The 24,389-nt window shown below is 36.5% G+C and overlaps 1 pseudogene; it reads left to right on the top strand.

Annotated features, from left to right (window-relative positions):
* Positions 1-317: 317 nt before the first annotated feature.
* LOC119626161 (grpE protein homolog 2, mitochondrial pseudogene) lies at positions 318-976 on the top strand (annotated as a pseudogene).
* The last annotated feature ends 23,413 nt before the right edge of the window (positions 977-24,389 follow it).

Below are 24,389 nucleotides of genomic sequence, written 5' to 3'. Positions count from 1 at the left end.
TTCATAAATAATGATACAAGGAGAACAAAGTAAAGGAGAGCATATAACTTAAATTTATTTTACCCTATTTAGATATTTACCATATTTAGATATGCTAAATAATATCTATTATAAACAAAATTAATTTTATAAAGATTTGAAAAACATTACAGAATAAAATGAGACTACAGAGACAAGAGTGAGAAGATGCTATGTATAAAACTTAGACAACAGACTTTCCACATACACAAAATTAGTGTTGCAGTGTTTTTTAAAGTAACAGAAAATTATAAAGATAAAATTACAGGGCAAGTGCGCGTGTGCTGCCTCCGTCAGCCCAAGTCGGCAACATGGCCGTATGGTTGCTGTGGGCGGGCAGGCACCAGGTGCAGCGCCTACTGGCCTCGAGTGCCGCGTGGGAGAGCAAAGAATGGCTGCTTCCATTCAGCACTGCCACCCAGATAACTGCTGGTGTGGACTGCTGTTCTGAGGACCCTCCTGGTGAGCTGGGCCCTCTCTTGCCAAACCAGCCTTAAGGGTAAAGCTGTTAAACTGGAAAAGGAAGTCCAGGATTTAACCATGAGATAGCAGAGAGCTGTAGCTGATTGTGAAAACACAAGGAGGCAAACTGAGAGATGTGTGGAAGATGCCAAGATAGGTGGCTGACATTTTGGAGAAGACTACACAATAGATTTCTGAAGAATCAGAACCTGGGAACCAGAAGCTCACTCTGGAGAAGGTCTTCCGAGGGCTGTCACTTTTAGAAGCAAAGCTGAAAAATGTGTTTGCCAAGCATGACCTGGAGAAGCTGTCACCCATTAGTGAGCATGAACTCATCTGTCATGTAACAGCTGCTGTTGGGGTGCAGCCTGGCACCGTGACATTAATAAGACAAGATGGCTACAAACTTCATGGCTGCACCATTAGACCTGAAGAGGCCATCAGGAACTGGATGTTCTCCCAGAGTCCAGTCACCTATGCTTCTTTTATTTATTAAACTAGGTTTGTATTGTATCGTACATGAGGTACTTCATGTGATTTGTTTTGGATTTAGTCCTATTGGCTTTATTTCTAAGATATTCTGTTGATTTAATGTGACCTGTCTGATTTCATCAGAAGTCTTACCACTGGGCATTTGAACAGTGTGACAAGTGTCCCAATAGCCTGTATCAAAACATGCTTAGGAAAATTAGTACTCTGATGAATTTGAATCCAAAAGCCTTTTAACTATGTGTTTACAACTACATGTTCCTTCCTAGTGGTTCCTATAACAGGGATTGTATAGGATCTTGTATTTTGTGGAAAAAGGAGATGGTACGGATTGGTTCAACATTTGGGTACTTACAGGATAAAGCTTCATGGTTGTAGATAGAGACACAAAGAACCCTTCAATAAATCAACGAATCCAGAAGCTGTTTTTTTTTTTTTTTTAAAGATTAACAAAATAGGTAGACCACTAGCTAGACTAATAAAGAAAAAAAGAGAGAAGAATCAAATAGACACAATAAAAAATGATAAAAGAGATATCACTACTGATCCCACAGAAATACAAACTACCATGAGAGAATACTATAAACACCTCTACTCAAATAAAATAGAAAATATAGAAGAAATGGATAAATTCCTGGACACCCTCCCAAGAATAAACCAGGAAGAAGTCAAATCCCTAAATAGACCAATAACAAGTTCTGAAATTGAGGAAGTACCTAATAGCCTACCAACCAAGAAAAGCCCAGGACCAGACAGATTCACAGCTGAATTCTACCAGAGGTACAAAGAGGAACTGGTACCATTCCTTCTGAAACTATTCCAAACAATAGAAAAAGAGGGAATCCTCCCTAACTCACTTTATGAGGCCAGCATCATCGTGATACCAAAACCCAGCAGAGACATAACAAAAAAGAAAATTTCAGGGCAGTATCCCTGATGAACTTCGATGTGAAAATCCTCAATAAAGTACTGGCAAAACGAATCCAGCAGCATATCAGAAGTCTTATCCACCACAAAAAAGTTGGCTTCATCCCTGGGATGCAAGGCTGGTTCAATATATGCAAATCAATAAATGTAATCCGTCACATAAACAGAACCAATGACAAAACCACATGATTATCTCAACAGATGCAAAAAAGGCCTTCAATAAAATTTAACACCCCTTTATGCTAAAAACTATCAATAAACTAGGTATTGATGGAACATATCTCAAAATAATAAGAGCTATTTATGACAAACCCACAGCCAATATCATACTGAATGGGAAAAAGCTGGAAGCATTCCCTTTGAAAGCTGGCACAACACAAGGATGCCCTGTCTTACCACTCCTATTCAACATAGTATTGGAAGTTCTGACCAGGGCAATCAGGCAACAGAAAGAAATAAAGGGTATTCAAACAGGAAGAGAGGAAGTCAAATTGTCTCTGTTTGCAGACGACATGATTGTATATTTAGAAAACCCCATCGTCTTAGCCCAAAATCTCCTTAACCTGATAAGCAACTTCAGCAAAGTCTCAGGATACAAAATAAATGTGCAAAAATCACAAGCATTCCTATACATCAACAATAGAGAGCCAAATTATGAGTGAACTCCCATTCACAATTGCTACAAAGAGAATAAAATGTCTAGGAATCCAACTTATAAGGGATGTAAAGAACCTCTTCAAGGAGAACTATAAACCACTGCTCAAGGAAATAAGAGAGGATACAAACAAATGGAAAAACATTCCATCATCATGGATATGAAGAACCAATATCATGAAAATGGGCATACTCCCCAAAGTAATTTATAGATTCAATGCTATCCCAATCAAGTTACCACTGACTTTCTTCACAGAATTAGAAAAAACTACTTTAAATTTCATATAGAACCAAAAAAGAGTGCCTATAGCCAAGACAATCCTAAGCAGAAAGAACAAAACTGCGGGAATCATGCTACCTGACTTCAAACTATACTGCAAGTCTACAGTAACCAAAATAGTGTGGTACTGGTACCAAAACAGATATATAGACCAATGGAACAGAACAGAGGCCTCAGAAATAACACCACATATCTACAACCATCTGTTGACAAACCTGACAAAAACAAGCAATAGGGAAATGATTCCCTATTTAATAAATGGTGTTAGGAAAACTGGCTAGCCATATGCAGAAAAATGTGACTGACCCCTTCCTTACACCTTATATGAAAACTAACTCAAGATGAATTAAAGACTTAAACGTAAGACCTAAAACCATAAAAACCCTAGAAGAATACCTAGATAATAGCATTCAGGACACAGGCATGGGCAAAGACTTTATGACTAAAACACCAAAAGCAATGGCAACAAAAGCCAAAATTGACAAATGGGATCTAATTAAACTAAAGAGTTTCTGCACAGCAAAAGAAACGATCATCAGAGTGAGCAGGCAACATAGAGAATGGTAGAAAATTTTTGCAATCTCTCCATGTGAGAAAGGGCTAATATCCAGAATCTACAAGAGAACGTAAACAAATTTACAAGAAAAAAACAAGTGGCCAGGTGCAGTGGCTCCCGCCTGTAATCCCAACACTTTGGGAGACCAAGGTGGGCTGATCACGAGGTCAGGAGTTCAAGATCAGCCTGGCCAACATGGTGAAACCCCATCTCTACTGAAAATACAAAAATTAGCTGGGCATGATGGCGCGTGCCTGTAATCCCAGCTACTCGGGAGGCTGAGCCAGGAGAATTGCTTGAACCGGGACCAGGGATGGCGAGGATGCAGTCAGCAGAGATGGCACCACTGCACTCCAGCCTGGGCTACAGAGGAAGACTCCATCTCAAAAAAACAAAACAAAACAAAAAAAACAAACAGACAAAGAAAAAAACATCAAAATGTGGGCAAAGGATATGAACAGACATTTCTCAAAAGAAGACGTTTATGCAGCCAACAAACATGAAAAAATGCTCATCAACACTGGTTATTAGAGAAATACAAATCAAAACCACAATGAGATACCATCTCATGCCAGTTAGAATGGCGAACATTAAAAAGTCAGGAAACAACAGATGCTGGAGAGGATGTGGAGAAATAAGAATGCTTTTACACTGTTGGTGGGAGTGTAAATTAGTTCAACCATTGTGGAAGATAGTGTGGTGATCCCTCAAGGATCTAGAACCAGAAATATCATTTGACCCAGCAATCCCATTACTGGGTATATACCCAAAGGATTATGAATCATTCTACTATAAAGACACGTGCACACGTATGTTTATTGCAGCACTATTCACAATAGCAAAGACTTGGAACCAACTCAAATGCCCAACAATGGTAGATTGGATAAAGACAATCTTGCATGCATACACCATGGAATACCATTCAGCCATAAAAAAGGATGAGTTCATGTCCTTTGCAGGTACATGGATGAAGCTGGAAACCATCATTCTCAGCAAACTAACACAAGAACAGAAAACCAAACACCACATGTTCTCACTCATAGGTGGGAGTTGAACAATGAGTACACATAGACACAGGGAAGGGAACATCATACACCAGGGCCTGTCGAGGGTTGGGGGCTAAGGGAAGGATAGCATTAGGAGAAAAACCTAATGTAGATGACAAGTTAATGGGTGCAGCAAACCACCATGGCACATGTATACCTATGTAACAAACCTGCACGTTCTGCACATGTATCCCAGAACTTAAAGTATAATTAAAAACAAAAAATTACAGAAAACTTTCCTTAAGAGAAGAAAATTGAAAATTGCACATAAATTTTATAAACTGAAAAGGAAAAAAGTAAGATGATGCTAGGCATAAAAATTAGATAACAGTGATTCCATCTACAATTGGTATTGCTGTAATTTTAAAACGATTTAAGAAAAAGTAGAAGAAAACATTCCTGAAAGGCTTGAAATGTTGTAATAAAAGAAATGATTACTTAGCAAAGAAATACTAGCTGAGAATTAGAACAGACGTATTCCAGCATTCAATAATAAAGAATGTGATAAGTATTCTGGCATTAAAAAAGAATGATTATATTTGCCTAGATATTTACCATTCAGATGTTCATTTTTGTAGAAATTCAAATTTCTATCTAATACCAACATTTTTTGGACTTCATTTATCATTTTATATAGAGCTGGTTGCTTGGTGATTAATTCTCTCAACTTTGCATGCCAGAACAGTCTTTATTTTAACTAGATATTTAAAATAGATATTTTTTTTCTGGGCATATAATATTAGACTGGCTTTTCTTTTTTCTTTCTTTACTGTAAAAAGAAGTCTCCATTATCATCTGCCTTGTACTCCTGGAGAGAAATATTCTGACATTTTTATACTTTGCTTGCAATGGGTAATTTACCTAAGGTTTTATTTGTTTCTTCTGCTTGAAGTTTGTTGAGTATTTTGTGGAGATTTTTCTTTGGATCTAGAGGTTTATAGTTTTCCTCATATTTGGAAAATGTTAAAGTTGTTTCTTCACTTTGTTTTTCTTTGTTTCTTCACTTTGTTTTTCAAACCCTATCTAATGGCACAACACTAGGCTGCATGATGCTGCACCACAGATCACTGATATAGCTTCATTTGTTTTTTGATCTTTGTATCGGTTTTATTTGAATATTTTTACTGCTATATCTTCAGATTCACGAATTCCTTCTGTTGCACTTTAATCCTAATCATTGTATATTTTTTCTCTTTTTTATTAACTTTTATTTTAGGTGTGGAGCTGCATGTGAAGGTTTGTTACACAGATAAACTCATGTCACAGGGGTTTGTTGCACTGATTATTTAGTCATCCAGGGATAAATCCCAGTTTGCAATAGTTATCTTTTCTGCTACTCTCTCTTCTCTCACTCTCCACTATGAGGTAGACCATAGTGCCTATTGTTTCCTTCTTTGTGTTCATAAGTTCTTATCATTTAGCTCCCACTTAAAAGAAAGAACACGAGGTATTTAATTTTCTGTTCCTGTGTTAGTTTGCTAAAGATAATGGCCTCTAGTGACATCCATGTTCCCGCAAGACATGATCTTGTTCTTTTTCATGGTTACACAGTATTCCATGGTGTAGGTGTACCACATTTTCTTTATCCAATCTGTCACTGATGGGCATTTAGGCTGATTCCATGTCTTTGCTATGGTGAATAGTGCTGCAATGAACATACACATACATGTGTCTTTATAATAGAATGATTTGTGTTCCTCTGAGTCCATATTCAATAATGGAATTGCTGGGTCAAATGGTAGCTCTGTCTTGGTTCTTTGAGGAATTGCCACACTGTCTTCCACAATGGTTGAACTAATTTATACTCCTACCAACAGTGTATAAGTGTTCCCTTTTCTCTGCAACCTCACCAGCATCTGTTATTTTTTGAATTTTTAGTGGTAGCCATTCTGACTGGTGTGAAATGGCATCTCATTGTGGTTTTGATTGGTGTTTCTCTAATTATCAGTGATATTGAGCTTTTTTCATATATTTGTTGGCTGCATGTATGTTTTCTTTTGAAAAGTGTCTGTGCATGTCCTTTGTTCACTTTTTAATGGGGTTGTGTTTGTTTTTCTCTGGTAAGTTTGTTTAAGTTCCTTATAGATGCTGGATGTGAGACCTTTGTCAGATGTTCAGTTTGCAGAAATTTTCTCCCATTCTGTAGGTTGTCTGTTTACTCTGTTGATAGTTTCTTTTGCTGTGCAGAAACTCTTTAATTTAATTAGATTTCACTTGTCAATTTTTGCTTTCGTTGTGATTGCTACTGGTGTCTTTGTCATGAAATCTTTGCCCGTTCCTGTGTCTAAGATGGTATTGCCTAGGTTGTCTTCCAGGGTTTTTATACTTTGGGGTTTCATTGGTATCTATGTGCCTGTTTTTGTACCAGTACCATGTTGTTTTGGTTACTGTAGCACTGTAGTATAGTTTGAAGTGCAGTAACATGATGGTTCCAGCTTTGTTCTTTTTGCTTAGAATTGTCTTGTTCATTTGGGCTGTTTTTGGTTTCTAGTTCTGTGGAGAATGTCTTTGGTAGTTTGATAGGAATAGCATTGAATCTGTAAATTAGTTGGGCAGTATGGTCATTTTAATGATATTATTTCTTCTTATACACTCGCATAAAATGTTTTCAATTTGTGTCTTTTCTGATTTTTTTTTTTTTTTTTTTTTTTTTGAGCAGCGTTTTGTAATTCTTAGTGTCGATATCTTTTACCTCCCTGATTAAGTGTATTCCTAGGTATTTTATTCTTTTTTGTGGCAATTGTGAATGGGATTACCTTTCTGACTTGGCTCCCAGCTTGGCTGCTGTTGGTGTATAGGAATGCTAGTGACTTTTGTATATTGATTTTGTATCCTGAAACTTTGCTAAAGTTGTTTATCAGCTTAAGGAGCTTTTGGGATGAGACTATTGGGTTTTCTAGGTATAGAATTATGTCATCTGCAAACAGAGATAGTTTGATTTCCTCTCTTCCTATTTCGATGATTTTTATTTTTCTCATAGCCAGAGTAGTCAACTCTTGTTTGACTACTGTGGCTATGATTTCCAATACTATGTTAAATAGGAGTAGTAAGAGATGGCATCCTTTTCTTGTGCCAGTTTTCAAGCTTTTGGCCATTCAATATGTTGGCTGTAGGTTTGTCATAGATGGTTCTTATTATTTTGAGGTATGTTCCTTCAATACCTAGCTATTGAGAGTTTTAAACATGAAAACAGTGTTGAATTTTATTGAAAGCCTTTTCTGCATCTATTGAGATAATCACGTGGTTTTTGTCTTTAGTTCTGTTTATGTAATGAATCACATTTATTGATTTGTGTAAGTTGAACCAAACTTGCATTCCAGGGATGAAGCCTACTTCATCATGGTGGATTAGCTTTTTAATGTGCTGCTGGATTCTGTTTGCAAGGATTTTGTTGAGGATTTTTGCATAGATGTTCATCAAGGATATTGGCCTGAATTTTTTGTTGTTGTTGTATATCTGCCAGGTTTTGGTATCAGAATGATGCTGGCCTTATAGAATGAGTTGGGGAGGTGTCCCTCCTCCTCTGTTTTTTGGAATACTTTCTGTAGGAATGGTACCAGCTCTTCTTTATGCATCTGGTAGAATTTGGCTGTGAATCCATCAGGTCTTGGACTTTTTTTGGTTGGTAGGCTATTTATTAATGATTCAATTTCAGAGCTTGTTATTGGTCTGTTCATTGAATCGATTTATTCCTGGTTCAGTCTTGGGAGGGTGGGTGTATGTGTTCAGGAATTTATCCATCTCTTCCAGTTTGTCTAGTTTGTGTGCATAGAGGTGATCATAGTAGTTTCTGATGGTTATTTTTATTTCTGTGGGATCAGTGGTAATATTCCCTTTGTCATGTCTAATTGTGGTTATTTGGATCTTCTCTCTTTTCTTCTTTATTAGTCTAGCTAGTGGTCCATCTATCTTATTAATGTTTTCAAAAACCAAATTCCTGGATTTGTTGATCTTTTGAATGGTTTTGTGGGGGTCTCAATTCAGTTCAGCTCTGATTTTGGTTATTGCTTGTCTTCTGCTAGTTTGGGGGTTGATTTGTTCTTGTTACTTGAATTCTTTCAGTTGTGATGTTATGTTGTTAATTGAGATCTTTCTAACTTTTTGATGTGGATATTTTGTGCTGTGAATTTCCCTCTTAACACTGCCTGAGCTGTGTGCCAAAGATTCTGGCATTGTGTATCTTTGTTCCCATTAGTTTCAAAAAACTTTTTTATTTCTTCCTTAATTTTATTATTTACCCAAAATAAAAATGAACACATTGTTTAATTTCCATGTAATTGTATGGTTTTGAGTGACTTTCTCAGTCTTGACTTCTATTTTTATTGTCACTTAATTTCATTATTTACCCAAAAGTCATTCAGGAGCATGTTGTTTAACTTCCATGTAATTGTATGGTTTTGAGTGACTTTCTTAGTCTTGACTTCTATTTTTATTGTCACTTAATTTCATTATTTACCCAAAAGTCATTCAGGAGCATGTTGTTTAACTTCTATGTAATTGTGTGGTTTTGAGTGACTTAGTCTTGATTTCTATTTTTATTGCACTGTGCCCCAAGAGTATGTTTGGTATAATTTCTCTTCTTTTGCATTTGCTGAGAATTGTTTTATGTCCAATTATGTGGTCAATTTTAGAATATGTGCCATGTGCTGATGAAAAGAATGTATATTCTGTTGTTTGTGGGTAGAGGGCTTTGTAGAGGTCTATCAGATCCATTTGGCCTAATGCTGAGTTCAGGTCCTTTGTTAATTTTCTGCCTCAATTATCTGTCTAATACTGTCATCACTTTATATTTCATCTCACATATTTTCATTTCTAGAAGTTCACTTTGGTCTTTGTAAAAAATCTTTCATTAATCCCTCATTATTTGCATGAGAGATTACTTTTTTAATATATGTAATGAATTTATAATAGCTGTATAATATCTTTTCTGTTAATTTTATCATCTTTGTCATTTCTTGGTCACTTGCTATTAATTGATTTTCCCCTTGGTTATGAATTATTTTTTTCCTACTTCTTTACATGTCTGATAATTGTTATTGAATGCCAGAAATTGTGTGTTTTTACATTGTTTTATATTTTTAAGATATCTCTTTAAAGATTTGGGGTCAGGTAGATTACTTGGAATTAGTGTGAACTTCTCAAGGTTTAATTTTAATGCTTCATTAATAAGGGTACAGAACAGCCTTTAGTTGGAGGCTAATTTGGCCCTTGTGCAGAAGCAATGTACTTCTGAGAATTGTATTTGATGCCCATTTATTAGAAAGACATTTTACTTCCAGTGATTAGAACATAAAGAATTCCCACCTTTATGTGCACTCTACGGATTGCTGTGCCCACTCCTGTATGGTGGTTCTTCCTCAGCTTTAGTAGTTTTCTCACATGCATGCACAGATCACTATTCAGTCAAAGACTTAAGAAAACCCATCTGCACCTCTACAGAACTCTTTTCCTTGGCAGCCTTATTTTCTTTAACACTATGTCCTGAGAATTATAGCTTCTGTGGCAGCCAACACAAACTTTCAACCTTGTCTCCTTAACTCAGTAACACAACTGGGCTCTATTTGGCATCAGCATCTCTATGCTACAAAGTGGAAATTCTCTCCAGGCAGTGAGCTATAAGGCTTACCTTCTTTGTTTCTCTATTCTCAAGGATATAACATAAGAATGAATAGACACTCCTGGTCATAAATAAAGTCAGTCAGAAAAAAAAAAAAATGAAGTAACATATTTAAAATACTGAAAGAAAAATACAGTCAATCTGAAGTTATCCACCTAGCAAAATTATTTTCAAAAATGAAGAAAAATGTATTAAACTTTTTTAGACAAACAAAAAGCTACAAGAATTGGTTACCAGAAGAACTACACTATAAGAAATGTTAGAGAAAGTATTTCAAACAAAAAATACATTACCACATGGACATTGGGTGTACACAAAAAAAATGAAGACTGCCAGAAATTGTAAACCAAAGTACACGAAACAAAGAAATGACAGGACTATAAAGTAAAATAAACAAATGCATAGTAATAGAGATTTTGACATAACTTTCTCAGTAATTGGTAGAACAATTAAAAATAAAACAAGTAAGGTATAGAATATAGTAACAAAACATTATAAACCAATTTGACCTGACACAGAACACTCCATGTAACACCAGCAGAATATCTGCTTTTTCAAACATAAATGAATCATTCATCAAGATAAAGCATTTACTATACCTATAAAAACAGTTCCTATAAATTACAGATTATGTCCTCTAACTGTAACAGAATTACATTAGAAATCAATAATAGAAAAATACCAGAATATGCCCAAATATTTGGAAATTAAATAACACAGATCCAAATAAATATGTATCCAAAACAATCACAATGTAAATTATAAAATGTGAATTAAAAGAAAACTGAAATAAAACATAAAATTTGTGAGCTGTAACTCAATTACTTCAAAAAAAAAGTTCTAAAATATATTGTCTAAGATTCCCCATTAAGAAGCTATAAAAACCAAAATTAAACCTAATGCGAGTGAAAAATGATAATAGCAGAAATCAATTTTTTAAAACTGAGAAAAATAGAACAAATTAAACAAAAGGCTGATCTCTGAAAAGATTAATATAGTTAAACTCTAGCTAGAGTGAAGAGCAACAAAAAGATGACTCGGATTACATCAGACATAAGAGAAATGGCTAAAGATTCTCATCATTAAAATAATAAAACATTATTTTAAAATGCATGTCAATAATTTTGATAGCCTAGATGAAGTGAACAAGTTCCTTGAAACACACAAATCACAAAATAGCCCCCCCAAAAAATAGAAAAGCCAAACTGGTTGAGGACTTTTCTGTCAAAAAGCACAAATTTACAAATAGACTCATGAAGACAGGTAGCCAAAAAGCCCTATATATATTTGAGAAATTAAGATTCGAATTAAATATTCTCTCACAAAGAAATACACAGTGCAAAAAGACAAGAAAAAGAAATAAGAGCATACAAATTGATAATAAAGAAGTAAATCTTTCTTCATTCATAGATAACATGATCATCTATGCGAAAAATTTTAAGGAATCCTCAGAGAGATCCTAGGACTAATAAATAAAATTAGCAATGTAGTAGGACCCAAATCAAGATAACAACAATCAATATTTCCCTATACTAGCAAAAAAAAAAAGAAAAATAAAAGAAAATTTATAAAACAATACCATAATTGTCATCCCAATAATTGTCATCCCAAAACATGAAATAATAATAAATTTAGCAAAATGACTGAAAGAATTATAGCTAAAAAGTGCTAAACATTGGTAAGAAAAATCAAATAAATAAATATTTGCTAACAGATAGCAGGATTAAATGTTTAGATTCAGTTCTCCACAAATTTACAAATAGATTCAGTATAATCTTAATCAAAACCAGTCTTCTGTAGAAATTGCTAAAATGACCTTAAGTGTATCTGGAAAAGCAAAAGATCTATAAAAGTCAGCATAATTTTGTAATTACAGAGTTGGAGAAATGAAACTGCCTAACATCAAGACATATCTGAATGCTGCAGTACATAGGCATAAAAAGTTAGACCATGCCAGGTTGGGTGGCTCACACCAGTAATCCCAACACTTTGGGAGGCTGAGGTGGGCAGATTGCCTGAGCTTAGGAGTCTAACACTGGCCTGGGTCAGGGCGTTGCCTCACCTGGGAAGCACAAGGGGTTGGGATATTTCCCTTTCCTAGCCAAGGGAAGCCATGAGTGACTGTACCTGGAGGAATGGTACACTCCTGCCCAAATATTGCACTTTTCCCACGGTCTTCGCAGCCAGGAGACCAGGAGATTCCCTCCAGTACCTGGCTCAGCAGGTCCCACAACCACAGAGCCTTGCTCACTGCTAGCGCAGCAGTCTGAGATCCACTTCGGATGCTGGAGCTTGATAAGAGGGAATGGCATCTGCCATTGCTGAGGCTTGAGTAGGTGGTTCCATGCTCACAGTGTAAACAAAGTGGCAGGGAAGTTCAAACTGGGCAGAGCCCAACGCAGCTTAGCAAGGCCTATTGCCTCTCTAGATTCCACCTCTGGGGGCAGGGCATGTCGGAACAAACAGCATCAGACAGCTTCTGCAGACTTAAAGGTCTCTGCCAGACAGCTCTGAAGAGAGCAGTCATTCTCCCAGCAGGGTGTGCAAGCCCCATTAACGGACAGACTCCCTCCTCAAGTGGGTCCCTGACACCCATGTAGCCTGACTGGGAGACACTTCCCAGTAGGGGCCAACAGACACCTCATACAGGTGGGTGCCCCTCTGGGATGAAGCTTCCAGAGGAAGAATCAGGCAGCAATATTTACTGTTCTGCAGGCTCCACTGGTGATACCCAGGCAAACAGGGTCTGGAATGGACCTCCAGCAAGCTCCAAGAGACCTGCAGCTGAGGGGCCTGTCTGTTAGAAGGGAAACTAACAAGCAGAAAGGAATAGCATCAACGTCAACAAAAAGGACATCCACACCAAAACCCCATCTGTAGGTCACCAACATCAAAGAAAAAAGGTAAATAAAACCACAAAGATGGGGACAAACCAGGGCAGAAGAGCTGAAAATTTCAAAAACCAGAATGCCTCTTCTCCTCCAGAGGAACACAACTCCTCTCCAGCAAGGGAACAAAACCGCATGGAGAATGAGTTTGATGAGTTGACAGAAGTAGGCTTCAGAAGGTCAGTAATAACAAACTTCTCCAAACTAAAGGAGCATTTTCTAATCCATCACAATGAAGCTAAAAATGAGAAAAGGTTAGGCAAATGGCTAACTAGAATAACCAGTGTAGAGAAGAGCCTAAGTGGCCTGATGAAGCTGAAAACCACAGTACAAGAACTTTGTGAAGCATACACAAGCTTCAATAGCCAATTCGATCAGGCAGAAGAAAGGATATCAGTGATTGAAGATCAAATTAATGAAGTGAAGTGAGAAGACAAGATTAGAGAAAAAAGAGTTAAAAGAAATGAACAAAGCCTCCAAGAAATATGGGACTATGTGAAAAGACCAAGCCTACATTTGATTGGTGTACTTGAAAGTGACGGGGAGAATGGAAACAAGTTAGAAAACACTCTTCGGGATATTATCCAGGGGAACGTTCCCAACCTAGCAAGGCAGGCCAACATTCAAATTCAGGAAATACAGAGAGCATCACAAAGATACTCCTCAAGAAAAGCAACCCCAAGACACATAATCATCATATTCACCAAGGTTGAAATGAAAGAAAAAATGTTAAGGGCAGTCAGAGAGAAAGCTTGGGTTACCCACAAAGGGAAGCCCATCAGACTAACAGAGGATCTCTCAACAGAAACCTACAAGCCAGAAGACAGTGGAGACCAATTTTAACATTCTTAAAAGAATTTTCAACCCAGAATTTCATATCCAGGCAAACTAAACTTCATAAATGAATGTGAAATACAGTCCTTTACAGACAAGCAAATGCTGAGAGATTTTGTCACCACCAGGCCTGCCTTAAAAGAGCTCCTGAAGGAAGCACTAAACATAGAAAGGAACAACCGATATCAGCCACTGCAAAAATATGCCAAATTGTAAAGACCATCAATGCTATAAAGAAACTGCGTCAAGTAACGGGCAAAACAACCAGCTAAGGTCATAATGACAGGATCAAATTCACACATAATAATATTAACCTTAAATGTAAATGGGCTAAATGCCTCAATTAAAAGACGCAGACTGGCAAATTGGATAGAGTCAAGACCCATCAGTGTGCTGTATTCAGGAGACCCATCTCATGTGCAACGACACACATAGGCTCAAAATAAGGGGATGGAAGAAGATCTACCAAGCAAATGGAAAGCCAAACAACAAGAACAACAAAAAACAGGAGTTGCAATCCTGGTCTCTGATAAAACAGACTTTAAACCAACAAAGATCAAAATGGAAAAGAAATCTATTACATAATGGTAAAGTGATCAATTCAACAAGAAGAGCTAACTATCCTAAATATATATGCAAACAGATTCATAAAGCAAGCTCTTAGAGACGTACAAAGAGACTTAGACTCCCAAACATTAATCATGGGAGACTTTAACACCCACCTGTCAATATTAGACAGATGATCGAGACAGAAAATTAACAAGGAAATCCAGGATGTGAACTGAGCTCTGGACCAAGTGGACCTAATAGACATCTACAGAACTCTCCACCCAAAATCAATAGAATATACATTCTTCTCAGCACCACATTACATGTATTCTAAAACTGACCACATAATTGGAAGTAAAACACTGCTCAGCAAATGTAAAAGAACAGAAGTCACAACAAACTGTCTCTCAGACCACAGTCCAATCAAATTAGAACACAGGATTAACACTCAAAACCTCAGAACTACATAGAAAGAGAACAACCTGCTCCTGAATGACTACTGGGTAAATAACGAAATGAAGGCAGAAATAAAGATGTTCTTTTTCTTGTAAATTTGTTTGAGTTCTTTGTAGGTTCTGGATATTAGCCCTTTGTCAGATGAGTATATTGCAAAAATGTTCTCCCATTCTGTAGGTTGCCTGTTCACTCTGATGGCAGTTTATTTTGCTGTGCAGAAGCTCTGTAGTTTAATTAGATCCCATTTGTCTATTTTGGCTTTTGTTGCCGTTGCTTTTGGTGTTTTAGACATGAAGTCTTTGCCCATGCCTATGTCCTGAATGGTATTACCTAGGTTTTCTTCTAGGGTTTTTATGGTATTAGGTCTAACATTTAAGTCTCTAATCCATCTTGAATTAATTTTCGTATAAGGAGTAAGGAAAGGATCCAGTTTCAGCTTTCTACTTATGGCTAGCCAATTTTCCCAGCACCATTTATTAAATAGGAAATCCTTTCCCCATTTCTTGTTTTTCTCAGGTTTATCAAAGATCAGATGGCTGTAGATGTGTGGTATTATTTCTGAGGATTCTGTTCTGTTCCATTGGTCTATATCTCTGTTTTGGTACCAGTACCATGCTGTTTTGGTTACTGTAGCCTTGTAGTATAGTTTGAAGTCAAACATGTATGTTTATTACAGCACTATTCACAATAGCAAAGACTTGGAATCAACCCAAATGTCCATCAGTGACAGATTGGATTAAGAAAATGTGGCACATATATACTATGGAATACTATGCAGCCATAAAAAAGGATGAGTTTGTGTCCTTTGTAGGGACACAGATGCAGCTGGAAACCATCATTCTCAGCAAACTATCGCAGGAACAGAAAACCAAACACCGCATGTTCTCACTCATAGGTGGGAACTGAACAATGAGATCACTTGAACTCGGGAAGGGGAGCATCACACACCACGGCCTATCACGGGGAGGGGGCAGGGGAAGGGATTGCATTGGGAGTTATACCTGATGTAAATGATGAGTTGATGGGTGCTGATGAGGTGATGGGTGCAGCACACCAACATGGCACAAGTATACTTATGTAACAAACCTGCACATTATGCACATGTACCCTAGAATTTAAAGTATAATTAAAAATAATAAATAAATAAATAAATAAATAAATAACAATAACAACAAAAAAAGATGTTCTTTGAAACCAATGAGAACAGACAAAACATAACAGAATCTCTGGGACACATTTAAAGCAGTGTGTAGAGGGAAATTTATAGCACTAAATGCCCACAAGAGAAAGCAGGAAAGATCTAAAATCAACACCCTAACATCACAATTAAAAGAACTAGAGAAGCAAGAGGAAACAAATTCCAAAGCTAGCAGAAGGCAAGAAATAACTAAGATCAGAGCAGAACTGAAGGAGATAGAGACACAAAAAAAACCTTCAAAAAATCAATGACTCCAGGAGCTGATTTTTTGAAAGATCAACAAAATAGACCACTAGCAAGACTAATAAAGAAGAAAAGACAGAAGAATAAAATAAAATAAAATAGACACAAGAAAAATGATAAAGAGGATATCACCACCAATCCCACAGAAATACAAACTATCATCAGAGAATACTATAAACACCTCTATGCAAATAAACTAGAAAATCTAGAAGAAATAAATAAATTCCTGGACATATACACCCTCCAAAGAATAAACCAGGAAGAAGCTGAATCTCTGAATAGACCAGTAACAGGTTCTGAAATTGAGGCAATAAGTAGTAGACTACCAACCCAAAAAAGTCCAGGACCAGACAGATTCACAGCCGAATTCTACCAGAGGTACAAAGAGGAACTGGTACCATTCCTTCTGAAACTATTCTAATCAATAGAAAAATAGGGACTCCTCCCTAACTTGTTTTATGAGGCCAGCATCATCCTGATACCAAAACGCAGCAGAGACACAACAAAAAAAGATAATTTTAGGCTAATATCCCTTATGAACTTTGATGCGAAAATCCTCAATAAAATACTGGCAAACCCAATCCAGCAGCACTTCAAAAAGCTTATCCAACACTTTCAAGTCGGCTTCATCCCTGGGATGCAAGGCTGGTTCAACATACGCAAATCAATAAACGTAATCCGTCACATAAACAGAACCAATGATAAAAACCACATGATTAACTCAATAGTTTCAGAAAAGGCCTTTGACAATATTCAACAGCCTTTCATGCTAAAAACTCTCAAAAAACTAGGTATTGATGGAACGTATCTCAAAATAATAAGAGCTATTTATGACAAACCCACAGCCAATATCATACTGAATGGGCAAAACTGGAAGCATTACATTTGATAACTGGCACAAGACAGGGATGCCCTCTCTCACCACTCCTATTTAACATGGTATTAAAAGTTCTGTCCAGGGCAATCAGGCAAGAGAAAGAAATAAAGGGTATTCAATTGGGAAAAAAAGGAAGTCAAATTGTCTCTGATTACAGATGACATGATTGTATATTTAGTAAACCCCATCATCTCAGTCCAAAATCTCCTTAAGCTGATAAGCAACTTCAGCAAAGTCTCAGGATACAAAATCAAAATGCAAAAATCACAAGCATTCTTATACACCAGTAACAGACAAACAGAAAGCCAAATCATGAGTCAACTCCCATTCACAACTGCTACAAAGAGAATAAAATACCTAGGAATCCAACTTACAAGGGATGTGAAGGACCTCTTCAAGGAGAACTACAAACCACTGCTCAGTGAAATAAAAGAGGACACAAACAAATGGAAGAACATTCCATCTGCCCTGGACAGAATTTTGAATACTATGTTGAATAGCAGTGGTGAGAGAGAGCATCCCTGTCTTGTGCCGGTTATCAAAGGGAATGCTTCCAGTTTTTCCCATTCAGTATGATATTGGCTGTAGGTTTGTCATAAATAGCTCATGGATAGGAAGAATCAATATCGTGAAAATGGCCATACTTCCATACTTCCCAAAGTAATTTATAGATCCAATGCTATCCCCGTTAAGCTACCACTGACTTTCTTCACAGAATTGGAAAAAAACTACTTTAAATTTGAAATGGAATAAAAAAAGAGCCCACATAGCCAAGACAATCCTAAACAAAAAGAACAAAGCTGGAGGCATCACGCTACCTAACTGCAAACTATGCTATAAGGGTACAGTAACCAAAACAGCATAGTACTGGTACCAAAACAGATATATAGCCCAATGGAACAGAACAGAGGCCTCAGAAATAATGCCTTACATACAACCACTTGACCTTTGATCTTTGATCTTTGACAAACCTGATAAAAACAAGCAATGGGGAAAGGATTCCCTATTTAATAAATAGTACTGGGAAAACTGGCTAGCCATATGTAGAAAGCTGAAACTGGATCCCGTCCTTACACCTTACACAAAAAATAACTCAAGATGGATTAAAGACTTAAACGTAAGACATAAAACCATAAAAATCATAGAACAAAACCTAGGCAATACCATTCAGGACATAGGCATGGGCAAAGACTTCATGACTAAAACACCAAAAGTAATGGCAACAAAAGCTGAAATAGACAACTGGGATCTAATTAAACTAAAGAACTGCTGTACAGCAAAAGAAACTATCATTAGAGAGCGCAGGCAACCTACAGAATGAGAGAAAATTTTTGCAATCTATGCATCTGACAAAGGGCTAATATTCAGAATCTACAAAGAACTTAAACAAATTTACAAGAATAAAACAGCCCCATCAAAAAGTGGGCAAAGAATATGAACAGACACTTCTCAAAAGAAGATATTTATGCAGCCAACAGACATATGAAAACAGCTCATCATCACTGGTCATCAGAGAAATGCAAATCAAAGCACAATAAGATACCATCTCACGCCAGTTAGAATGGCAGTCATTAAAAAGTCAAGAAACAAGAGGTTCTGGAGAAGATGTGGAGAAATAGGAATGCTTTTACATTGTTGATGGGAGTGTAAATTAGTTCAACCATTGTGGAAGACAGTGTGGTAATTCCTCAAGGATCTAGAACTAGAAATACCATTTTACCCAGCAATCGCATTACTGGGTATATACCCAAAAGATTATAAATCTTGCTACTGTAAAGACACATGAACATGTATGTTTATTGTGGCACTATTTGCAATAGCAACGACTTGGAACCAACCCAAATGTCCATCAATAATAGACTGGATAAAGAAAATGTGGCACATATGGAATGTACACATGGAATGCTATGCAGCCATAAAAAAGGATGAGTTCATGTCCTTTGCAGGGACATGGATGAAGCTGGAAACCATCATTCTCAGCAAAATATCACAAGGACAGGAAACCAAACACCACATGTTCTCACTCATAGTGGGAGTTGAACAATGAGAACACATGAACACAGGGAGGGGAACATCATACACTGGGGCCTGTTGGGGAGTGGGGAGCTGGGGTAGGGATAGCATTAGGAGAAATATCTAATGTAAATGACGAGTTAATGGGTGCAGCAAATCAATATGGCACACGTATACCCATGCAACAAACCTGCACGCTGGGCACATGTACCCTAGAGCTTAAAGTATAATTAAAACAAACAAACAAAAAGAGTGACCTGGACAACATGGTGAAAGGTTGAGGCTGCATTAAGCTGTGATCATGCCTGAACTTCAGCCTGGGCAACAGAGCAAGACACTATCTCAAAAAAAAAAAAAAAAAAAAAAAAAAAAGAGTTAGACTATTAAAACTAAAAGAGAGTCTAAAACAAAACCCATGCATCTATGGTCCTTTGAGTGCAAAGGTGCCAAGATAATTCAGTGAGGATAACAATAGTCTTACAATAAATGGTGCTAGAACAAATAGATATTAATACTTTTTAAAAACGAAACTTGACCTGTACTTTAAAACACACATATAAATTAACTTGAAAAGGATCACAGACTTAAACATAAAAGCAAAACTACAAAATCTTAGAAGAAAATCCTAGTGATCTTGAAATATTTTTCTTTAAAAACCACAAAAAAAGCCTAAAGTAGAAGATCAAAAATTGACCAGATATACTGCATCAATATCCAACATGCCTACTTGTCAAGAACTGTGAAGTATTCAGATATTTGACTTTATTCAACTTACAAACTAAGAAGTTAGCTCAGTCCCGTGGACACTGTCACCCAAGACTCCTGAGTCATCACTCATGGCATAGCAAGCAGTATGACCATTAGCATTTGTATACCAGTTCCTTTTGCCCTCAAATCCTACAGAAGTAAAGTAGATGGGCCCAGATGAATGCCCAAACATGCAGTGAGTGGCATTATAAAAGAGGAATCCTGAGCTTAGGGAACTCAAATATTTCACTACGTGCAGTAAGCATAGCTGCCCTTATTTGGGAGGAGACATGCTCTTTATTACACTGGCAGTCATCATGCCTGTGCTTTGCTATGAAGGAAGACACCTTGTTTTTCTTCTAAGGCTGCTTGCTATGCAAACATCCTTTAAATGATATTCCAGAGAAAAGCTCACAATAGTGTCTTGCTTAAAATAAATGAAGAACGTAACAGGCCCATGAAGAATTGCCTCCTAAAACTGTTCTTCCAAAGATCCTAACCAAATTGGATGCGAGGGTGATCTAGCTGCAACATCTGTCACCTCGTTGATCGCCAGTGTTGATTTGGCTGATCTGGCTGGAAAGGCGGGTATCCGCTTCTTCCTTTATGGCTCTATGTGCCTCCCTCCTGAAGCTGCATGCTTGGTTGAAGAGCATGAGCTTCTCTCACAGAGAAGGACCTTCCTTCCATCAAGAATAAACGAGTAGCTGTCCTCCCCTGCCAGAACCTCCAAACAAGCTCTCAAGGTCCAAAGACCCTGAGCAAATGAAAAGGCACAGACAAAAAGATATATATTTCAGCATAAGCATATGACACAGAATATAGAAATAACTTTTCCTAATCAATAAAAATATAAACAACCCAATTTAAAAATAGGCAAAAGACTTAAATAGACATTTCACAAAAGAAGATACTTGAATGGACATGAAAGACTGTTGTGAGCTGCATAATGACATTTTGGCCAACAATGGACCACATATATGATGGTGGTCCCACAAGATTATAATGAAACTGAAAAATTCCTATTGCCTGATGACATCATAGCCTTCCTACCACAAAATGTTACTCATGTGTTTTTGGTGATGCTGGTGTAAACAAACCTACTTGTATAGCACATACAATTATGTATGTATATGTAATTATGTGTAATACTTGATAATGATAATAAACAACCATATTGGTTTATGTATTTATTTTACTATAGTTGTTATCATTTTATTTATTTATTTAAAGACAAGATTTTGCTCTGTCGTCAAGGCTGGAGTGCAGCGGCACTATCATATATAACTCATTGCAGCCTCAAACTCCTGCAAGCCAGCCTCCTGAGTAGCTAGGACTACAGATACATGCCACCATGCCCAACTATATTCTTTTAGAGATGGGGTCTTGCTATGTTGACCAGGCTGGTCTTAAATTCCTATCCTCAAGAGATCTTCCCATGTCAGCTTCCCAACACACTGGGATTATAGATATGAGCCATTGTGCCTTGCCCCTATTTTTTTTTAAGAATGTAGTCTACTTATTTTTTTTTAATTTGACTGTAAAACAGTCTCAGACAGGTCCTTCAGAAGATATTCCACAAGCAGGCGTTATTATCATAGAAGATGACAGCTCCATGTGTGTTATTGCCCTGAAGACATTCCAATGGGACAAGATGTGGAGGTAAAAGACAGCGACAGTGATGATCCTCATGTAGGACTATGTAGGACTAGGATAATGTGTGTGTTTGTTTCTTAGTTCTTAATAGAAAAGTTTAAAGAGTAAAAATATTATGAAAATGTTTGAACAGAAAAAAGTTTATAGAATAAGGATACGAAGAAAAAAATATTTTTGTATAGCTATACAATGTGTTTGTGTTTTAAGCTAAGTGTTATTATGAGAAAGTTGAAAAGTTACAAAATTTAAATGTTTATAAAGCAAAAAAATACAATAAGCTAAGGTTAATTTATTACTGATTAAAGAAAAGTATTTTTCAAGAGATTAAGTGTAGCTTACATATACAGTGTTTCTAAAGTCTACAGTAGTGTGCAATAATGTCTAGGCCTTTCCATTCACTCACTACTCACTCACTGACTCCCCAGAGCAAGTTCCAGTCTGGCAAGCTCCATTTATGGTAAGTACCCTATACAGGTGGACCATTTTATATTTTTGTATGATATTTTTACTATACTTTTTCTATGTTTAGATACACAAATACCTCCCATTGTTACTACAGTTCCCTACAGTGTTCAACACTAACATGCTCTACAGGTTTGTAGCCTAGGAGCAATAGGCTATACCATACAGCCTAGTGTGTAGTAGGCTATAACATCTAGGTTTGTGTAAGTACAGTCTGATATTCGCACAACAACAAAATCAACTAACAACACACTTCTCAGGAAACATCCCTGTTGTTAAGTGATGCATGACTGTAAATGAAAAGATGTTCCACAACATCCTTATTCATCATAGAAATGCAAATTAAGACCACAATTTGATAACACTACATATCTACTAGAATGGCTAAAGTTGAAAACCTTAATATTAAACATTAAAAGTAATGGCAAAAACGAGGATTACTTTTCCACCCACCTAATATTACCAAATAGTGATAAGAATGTGGAAAAACTAGAACATTCATATATTGTTGGTTTAAGTGTATAATAGGACAACCATTTTGTAAGCCTTTTTGGCAATTTTTTTTTTTACATAGAGTTTCTGTTGCCCAGGCTAGAGTGCAGTGGTGCAATCTTGGCTCACTGCAACTCTGGCTTATCCTGCCTCAGCCTCCCAATTAGCCGTGATTACAGGCACCTACCAACACACCTGGCTAATTTTTTTTTCTTTTTGTATTTTTAGTAGAAACAGGGTTTTGCCATGTTGGCCAGGCTGGTCTTGAATTCCTGATCTCAGGTGATCTGCCTGCCTCAGCTTCCCAAAGTGCTAGGATTGTAAGTGTGAGCCACCGTGCCCGGCCACCTTTTTGGCAATTTCTAATAACAATAAAAATATGTCTACCTCATGACTCAACAATTCTATTGTTAGGTATATATTTAAGAGAAACGACATGTCCAACAAAAGACTCACAAAAGAATAGTACTTAAATAAGAATGTGAATAATTATCATACCAATTCAAATCTGGAAATATCCCAAATGTCTATTAATTAGCAAATGAGTAAATTTTGATAAATTCATATACCAAAATACTATTTGGTAATTTAAAAAATTTAAAATTCAGCAATAATACTGATACAACATGAATAAATTGCAAAAATATTGTGTTAAACTACAGAAGCCAGATACAAGGGAATATATACTGTATGATTACAGTTTTACCAAATTCTTGAAGAGAATTATTTTGACAGAAAGGAGATCTGGGATACTTTGCAGTTCAGGATAGAGTTTGACTTCAAAGGGGCTCAACAGATCCTTTTAGAGTAATTGAAACATTCTGAATCTTGATTATAGTGGTGGTTACATAGTTGTATATGTTTGTCAAAATTCATTAAACTATACACTTAAAATATGCATATTTTGTTGCATGTAAATTATGTCTATATTGAGTTGATTTAAAAATCATTTAAGGATATTGTCAAGTTACATAAAAGATGACTGGAAATAATAAACTCCCTGGTAAAAACATTGTGAATGAAAAAATGTAGTGTTAAACTTTAAATACAATGAAACATAGATTTAAATATAATCAAACCATTCGGTATCTATACAAAATAAAATCAAGTTTTTACAATTAGTATTATAAAGGTATTAGTGATAATAAGATATAAAGTAGTTGGAAGCAAAATTCATAATCAAATCTTAATTGCTTTGCTGTCTACAATTCAAAAATGTAATGCAACAATACTCATTCAAAGTAACAACACAAAAGCAAAAACACTTAGGCATACACTTGAAAGGAAACATAAATGACATATATAGAAATATTTTATAATTCCACTGTGGAAAGCTAAATCAGGGTATACTTGAATAATATAAAACTAGTTTGGTCGACTATTGTTGCATTACAAACAACCCCAAAACTAAGCAGCTTAAAATATTCATCTGTGGCTTTCCTGGAGTTTAGCTGGCCTGGGAGGAATTTGGCTGGGCAGGTCTGCTCTTTCCTATAATGCTGTAGGCTTCCTGGGGTGCTTCCTTTTCAGATTGTGGTATCTGGGATGGATCTGCTCTCCAACTCTTTCATCTTCCTTCTGGGACCAAAATAAAGCTAGATAAAGTTATAATGGCAGTGAAAAAGCTCAAGACGGCATGCCTATGGCCCAAGAGCGTTTCAAATTCTGCTGTGTTACTTCTGCTAATATATCATTGACCAAAGCAACTCCACATATTCATGGCCAAAGTCAATGGGCAGGAAAAAAAATTACCTTTCCTATGAAGGCATACAAGTGACTGCAAAGTCACATGGAGGGGTTGTGTTATGGACTGAACATTTGTGTTTCCCCCAAATTTATATGTTAAAGACCTAATCCCTAATATGATGATATTAAGAGGTACGTTCTTTGAAAGATAATTAGGTTTAGATAAAGTCATGAGGGTA

The sequence above is a fragment of the Chlorocebus sabaeus genome, chromosome 21 (assembly GCF_047675955.1).
Source record: "Chlorocebus sabaeus isolate Y175 chromosome 21, mChlSab1.0.hap1, whole genome shotgun sequence".
Taxonomy (NCBI): domain Eukaryota; kingdom Metazoa; phylum Chordata; class Mammalia; order Primates; family Cercopithecidae; genus Chlorocebus; species Chlorocebus sabaeus.
This window is presented reverse-complemented; position numbering and strand designations above follow the sequence as displayed.